The sequence below is a fragment of the Eleginops maclovinus genome, chromosome 10 (genome assembly GCF_036324505.1).
Source record: "Eleginops maclovinus isolate JMC-PN-2008 ecotype Puerto Natales chromosome 10, JC_Emac_rtc_rv5, whole genome shotgun sequence".
Taxonomy (NCBI): Eukaryota; Metazoa; Chordata; class Actinopteri; order Perciformes; family Eleginopidae; genus Eleginops; species Eleginops maclovinus.
The window spans coordinates 9,663,979-9,671,744 of record NC_086358.1 but is presented as its reverse complement, the minus strand read 5'-3'; positions in this window follow the sequence as shown (position 1 = coordinate 9,671,744).

Genomic DNA, 7,766 nt, shown 5'->3' with positions numbered 1-7,766 from the left:
ATCAAATATGACTGTGATCTGATCTCTGGGCTTATGATGAATTTGGAAGGTGGTTAACGAGCACAAAGGAGAACATGGCACTCGTTTTCCCCCGTGCATCAACCACGAGCTAATGTCCGTTTGCTTCTATTCCATTTTGACCATAAAAGGAAGAAAGGGCAGGAAAAATGCTGTCATGTTTGAGGACTGAAATTGTTATAATGCTTAAAGATTTTAGCCTCACAACTTCTCTAATGGCCCTTTTTCTCCATTTTGCCTTTTGCCTTCAGTTGTAACAAAATGATGCACATTCTTGTGTTTTAGTGCTAGAAAAAAGACAGTTGTGTCAAAGGGAATTCAAGGTTGCTTTTTCATTGACCTGATGATAATGTGCTGTGCTTTAAACATCGCCTTCAATATGAAGTCCTCTAGGCAAGAGGGATGCACAAAACACTCGCTTTATCCAGCAACAATGCTGCCGATGATCACAGAATGTTAAAAGATCCTCATTTTGAAGTGCAGAAAAAAAGTGTTGCCGGTAAGGGCACAATTATGACACAAATAAATCAAAATAAGAAAGCTAGTTTGTTTTAAGCAATGCTTAAATGCTGACCAAATAGATCATTGTATACATTGCTCATCACAGGGGGTAACAGAAAACTCATTAGTGTTTATTTCATTGAAATTCACATCGCAAAATCCTCCAGCTATGGGCGCATAAACAAAAGAGCGAGGGAGCTTTGGAGCCACCCAGGTGGAAAGCATTGATTGTTGCTCACTTGAAGCCTTCAGGAGCCTATTGGACACAAAACTTGAGGCCAATTGATTTTTCTGCATTAATTTCTCAATTAGGATCCTAAAAGAAGACCACAAGGGCTGCAGCCCAAAAAACTCGAATAGAGGCTGAAGCTCTGGGGCCTTAATGGTACGTGTGTTTGCATGTGTGTGTGTACAGTATGTGTTCGCACAGTATCTGATCTGCCTAAAACACAACTATCTGTATAATAATGAACGACTTTGGGATCAATTTTCAAAAAAAAGTAATACCTGAGAGGTAATCAATATTTGAACCAGCTGCGCCTTCCAACTTCTTAAACTCACATCCCTCCATCAGAGTGAAACGTTCAAACAAAAGGCGGACAGACATTTAAGAGCAGCTTTTAGTGTACAGTGGCAAACATATTGACAGATGTGAGAGTATTACTTCATTAAAAGAGAATTCTTTGTCCTTGTTGCTCTTTTACCTAAAAAAAACAACCACTGCTAAACTTCTTTTGTCTAGGGACCTTTCAATTCACTTGACAATCCATTACTACAGACAGTGGGGCAATTTGAGGTACGTCTAATATGTTTCCCCCTTTTTGGAACCTCTACTGTGCAACATTTCACATGAAATATCATATTTTTTCCCCAACCAAACCAATATTTTAAATTAAAATGAGCTCCATGTCCTCAAGATATAACATTTAAATGCTGCTTTAATGAAAACATAATCACAAGTCCATATATTAATATACCACTCTAAAGTGTAATGCATTTCAGTTGTTCACTTTATAGACTAAAGTATATTGATGCTAAAACCTTTTTTTATATCTTCTTCTACCTAGGTCAGATTTTGTATACACAACTTTTAGTTAAATTATTTCTCTCCAACAGTGTATGACTTGGATTACTCACTAATGCGAACAAATGACTTTTACACACTTATGTATACAAAAGCTAACATTACATCATTATCTTATCATCCATAAGTATTTTGGAGGGATGAGGTATGAAATGACCTATTTTACATCAGTTGTTGAACATGTATGATGATGAAAGAATAGTACTTGACTAAACACTAAAATCATGCAAAATATGAACTGATGTTATGCAATTTACAGGTGTTGATTGCATGAAGGTGCCCAGTACGTGCCTGGAGACGAGTGAAAATAATCACATTTGGTAAGTACATGTGCTAATTAACATTTACTTTACTCTTTTGTTTGTCTTAAATTTGAAGTATTTAATTAAGGCCCAATAACCTTAATTATTTTGACGAATAACAACAACAACAATAACAAAATGATATGTTAGTTAACATGTACACGCTATTTTCCCGTTCCCTTTGCTAGGAGCTTTGGTGTCAGGAATGAATATTAGCCTTTGCATCAATTATAACCTGATCACAACTTAACCTTGGATGATGTTTAGCTTTCTTTTTCCACGTATTGTACAAAGACTAATGTCTCATTAATGAGTTCCTCTTCCATTCTGTTAATGAAAACATAGCCAAATGAAAATGGCAGTGCTCTGATTTGTATTGAGAGGCAACTCATTTGCCTCAAGGTCACGTCTTCATTGTGGGGCTCATTAGTAAGTGTGCGGAGAGCGTTAAATATGCAATTGTTTCTCTGTACTAAAGCGTTTCCAATAGTTTATAGCATTGAAAGAAAGAAAAAAGCAGCTACTTTATAACTCAGGGAATGAGCAGCAGTGACATGTTGAAAAGAGAAAAAGGTCACTTCATTTCATTTCCAAAGTTCCCCTGGTGCTTTTATTTGATTTTTCTATAAAGATGATGAGATAATGCGTGCAGAACATTTGCAACCAAAATGTGTCCTTCATTAAATTAAGTGCTTTGAACATCTTGGAAAATAGCCCTGAACCCAGTTAATATGCACTGGAATTTGCTTCTTTAAGGTACACCAGCGCAATGTATTGTCTCTTTTATCAATATCGTATGACTATGACCAGTTGCAGTAAACATAATTAGGACTTAGAAAGCTTAAAACTGATGCACATGCCAAATTAGACACAAAATAACTAAACAAAACTTTGCTCGAGCAAACACAATCTCACAAAGACAAACTGCCTCAGTCGTGCTCATTATGACCTTTCATTCGGGCCTCCAAAGGTCAACTTGCCCTCACTGTGATTTTAATTATGCCCCCCATTGTCAGGAGCACGAAGAAGACACTGTTCCTCCTTTTACTTCTCTCACAATAAGGCCTCCTACTTCCTGTTAGAGAAAGTTCCTTCTATGAGATGCTCCCAGTCTTTTAACCAACAGTCAAAAAAAGGGCTTCTCCTAATTAAGAAGCCAGAGATGTGAAGGGTCCTGCATACAAGACCATCAGAGAAAGGGAGAATTCCCATGTGCCCCTCAAACACAAAGCAGGGGTCAACAGGAAGCCCCTTTCTCTGCATTTGTCCTGTGCATCTGCTATTGGCTTTTTTTTTTTAGCAGCCAAAGGTTTAAAAACACAGAGGTCAGAGATTACATTTGGCTGTTTGACTTCTGCATTAGTGGCAGCAGACAAATGAAAACGTATCAATTTAATCATGATCTTCCATTCAAGGCTGGATACACGGAGATAAGAGTTTGTATCCATCTCTTCATAAGGGGCCAGATTTTGTTATAAGAAGATCCCTTGGGGTTCGTCCATCTATAATTCCTTTTCAGCTTTAATTATACAGTCCATCAGAATGATAAAATCAACACCATGCTGCTTCTTGTGGGCGTGCAGGAGGATAACTGGACTTTGCATTGCGTCAGATATAGGTCCACACACGCATACACCATCTTTTCACCCAATCAAGACATAAATCAGCATATAAAATCCCTTCGGCTACCTGACTGTAAATCCAGTTTAAAAAATATGACTCAAATCATCGACCCCTTGGCATGTATACCATTGACCTTTAAGTAACATTTAGCAGCCAGCAGCGGCTTGGCTCTCCTCCTCCTGCGAGATGCTGCTGTGACGGGCAGGTGAACGGTGTTTGTGCTGGCCGCCGGTTCAAACTGCAGGTTACCTCGTCTCTCTGGTGGATTCCATGTTTAGAGAGTTCAGGACCTGCCTGGGACCTTGATTAATGACTATCGCGTCCATATCTGAAAAACGCTTGGCTGTTTGTTTTGGAGGCGACGGGAGACAGCTCACGTAGCTGGTTTAATATGGTTCCCACGATGCTGTGTGGATGAGTTCTGGAGACACTCAGCTCCAAAACCTACAGTGATATCAAAAACAGTGTACCTACATTAATCATGAGTGTCCAGACTCCTGAATCCCACTCCTGGGATTTTTCTAGGGGGAAAAATAAGGCTGTGCATCCTGAGATTTTGATATTGATTCATAAACTTTTAACCCTAATGAAATGCTTGTTGGGCTGTTTGTTATATTAGTTGAGACATCTCTGGAGGTTGGTATTGATTTTAGATGAGTGCAGAGTCACAGGCCAATGTGACTCAGTGTTCATTACACTATTATTTTTCTCTCTCCGCTATCTTCATTGTAATGCAGATTGTATACGGGAAAAATACGTTTGCAATAGTTTCAAGAAGGTCCTTTTCAATACTAATGTGCTCATGACTTCCAGAAAGCAGACATTCTGTATTTCTGTACGTGAGAGTTCATTGATTACAAATCAAATGACCCCCTTACACTAACCTTAGCTTTGGTCGACATAACACTCCAAGTATTTTGCTTTTTAGATTGAAGGACTGAAGAGCATACTTCTTTCATTCAAAGCCTTTATTCGTATTCATCAAATGTATTGTTCTGTTGTGACAAATGATTAGAGCACTGAGGGTCGAGAGAGCAGAGAAGCTTCTTCTACAAGTAGACAAAAAGAAACTAAATAAATAAATGCTCTCTCTCTATATTTGCATGTATTCAAAATATATAAAATGCTTCGATTTCCAGATTCTTCCTCCCAAATCTTCATTGTTTTGATGTATAGAGTAAAAATTCCAGCAGAGACTTAACAAATATTGTGATAAAATAAAAAGTATTCACAGAAATATCCTTCATAGAAAACTGTGACATGCTGAATTTACCAAGCACAGTAATAAGAACACTATTAAAAAACACACAATTAACTGTTAATGCAAGCACAATCTAGAGATTGATTCACTGATTTGCTTTTACTCTAATTAATTAAATAATAATATATGAATAATACAAAATATTAAACAGTCCATTTTTATATTTCTCCCTCCTGTCCATTCTAAAAAAATGAGGACAATTACTATAAATGTAATTACGGCTAACGACAGCATTATCTATAAATGCCAAAATACTTAACGACATCTCTCCCAATAATACAGGAAATGTTCACTTGTCTAAAGTAAAATGTTAAGTTTCACTTATCAAGAGAACAAACTTCATTACTGGAATAAATCAAACCACAGCTACCATAAAACAAGCATTTTTCTATGAGGGAAAAAATAGAAAATGCCCAGTAGGAATATGTTAATCAGCAACGAGAGACCTTTTAGCTGGTGTGGTTGGCAACATGGATGCATGATGGGTAATTAACTGTTTGCAAACACAGAGGAAGTGCACTGTGTGCTGCTTCTGCCTTCCCTGCTCGATATAAAACAATGAGGGTGTTCACAGAAAAGTAGGTGATTTCTAAAAGTAGTTTGGTGTTCTGTGTGAGGATTTTTCCAATCTGTTTCTTTGAGTACTTATGTACAATTTATTTTGCCAGTGAATTCTTTTGTCTTTTTATGACATCATTTCACCGCATACTGTAGATGTAAAAGTTGTTAATCAAATACAAAACACTCAGGGAGTCGTGTACTCTCTAAAAACAGAATTCTATGACAAATATCAAATTCATATTAAAACATCAGCCTGTAAAATCTCACATAAAAGCTTCCCCATGCACACTGTTCATTTATTTTGACAGATACTGTATATCTCTTTCAGTAATTAATTACCCTTTAAAACACAGGATCAACAAACATAAACATATATGTGCAGTGGGATTCAGAGGATTAAGGGGGATCTTTTATTCACTCTGCTTATTCTAACGGTGCTGACTGGAGATCTAACATTAAATTATTCAACATTAAAATAAATAATGTTCCCAGAATTTTTTTAAATTGAAACAATTATTAAAGATGAAATGTCTGTTATGTAACGCGATTACTGGCTTCTTTTATTAGTGCAATCCTAAAAATACGCAAATAAAAAGCATGCCTTACACAAACAAAATATATATTGAAAATTGATTGCATGTATTGTTGTATGTTTTTATAGGAAACAATACAAGTATTTTAGTTTGATTGCCTTTATTCCAATGTTTTGTTTATGGCCTAAATGGAAGAAGCATTATATAGGCAGGACGAGGTAAAAAGAACAAACATGTGTCACTATATTTAATTTTAAGCTTCCTATAGCCAGAAACATAGAGAGTAGAATGTCAATAAAGCACTCTGAAAGGTTACACAATGCCATATCATTAATTATTCAAAGTACTTGTATTATGTATTATCATTGCTAAATGTGTAGTGGCCACAGAGAAGTATAATAATTATATCTGGAATTGATTATCGTTTAATTAAAATCCAACTATCAAAATCAGTGTATGTATTTATTATCATTGCAGAGGAAGAATAACAAACTGAAATCATGTGATCAGACGCTGGTGACGCCTCTGACTTCCTCCTCACACTGAGATATGGAAGTGCGTAGATGAAACAATCCCCAGTTGTACCACCATACCACAGCTGCACATGGAGCAGAGGTGAGCCCGCCGCCAAACCCACTACAAAAAAACAAAACACCAACAGAAAGCCGTGCATGCTCCTGCTCCATCATTCAGAGCAGCAGCGACGCAGCCTATCATCATCTTATTAAAGGGTCCGGCAGATTAGAATCACCAGGGCGGCATCAGAGGCAGGTGTCCCCACGGCAGGCATGATAACACACTGCCAGCCCCCAGTTAACTCTCAGGTACCTGCTGAGGCAATCCGGGGAGAGGCCAGCTTGGAGCTCCTCTGCTTTGGTCTGGTCTGTGTGGGCTCAGGTTTGGAGGGCCCCGAGCCACGGGGTGCCTCTTCTTCTTCTACCGGCTGCTTAAACACAGACACACTGGATGAGAACCAGAGACGGCAACCCCTCTCCCTTCCTCCCTGCTCCCTTACACTGCTCACTGCTGGTTGGGCTGCAGCCAGCTAACACAAACACTGCTTTCACCTCATCCAGATAAAGCACATCAGTGATCATTGAGCGGAATCGTCTGCTTTCATGGTGTTGCCTGGTCTAGGTGCGTTGGTAGGCAAATTAACACTTTGGTGCTACACTGTGCACATAATTCCCCCTCACTGCTGTTTGACAACACTTCTGAGAACAGATACAGAGGAATTACTGTCATAACATTTGTTTTCCTGCGTCTAACAGCACCTGTGACATGAAACAATATTTTTAATCAGCAATTCTATGTTTGGTTTTGATCTTATAGAGATTTAGTTTTTTTGCTTGCAAGGAGCCAGCCATGTTGCAACACAGTGTAAGTGTCACCTGGATGTATGTATCAGCTCTATTTCTGCCAGTTACATTTGAAATTCATTGTTGATTTTGTGATTGCTCCCTCAAATACCAGCTATAATAGAAATTGTATTTCCTGAGCAGATGAGATAAGGTTAGTGAATCACCGGTGCTGAGCACATCACCAACACACACACACACACACACACACACACACACACACACACACACACACACACACACACACACACACACACACACACACACACACACACACACACACACACAATCCCCCTTGTTCAGATGGAGCAGGCATCAGGTTTTTCCCCCCTCCTTTTGCTTTTAAATACATTATTTTATGCAACGGCAGGTTTTTTTTTGTATACGTTATCTTGCGTTTGTCCCTAAATAGCTCGTTTTTTTTATCAGAGGAAATTATAATATGTTTTTAATTTGAGCTTTTTTCTTTGTTGTTATATTTTCTTTAAATCATTTTTGTATTCATTGTAACGCATTAGATACAAT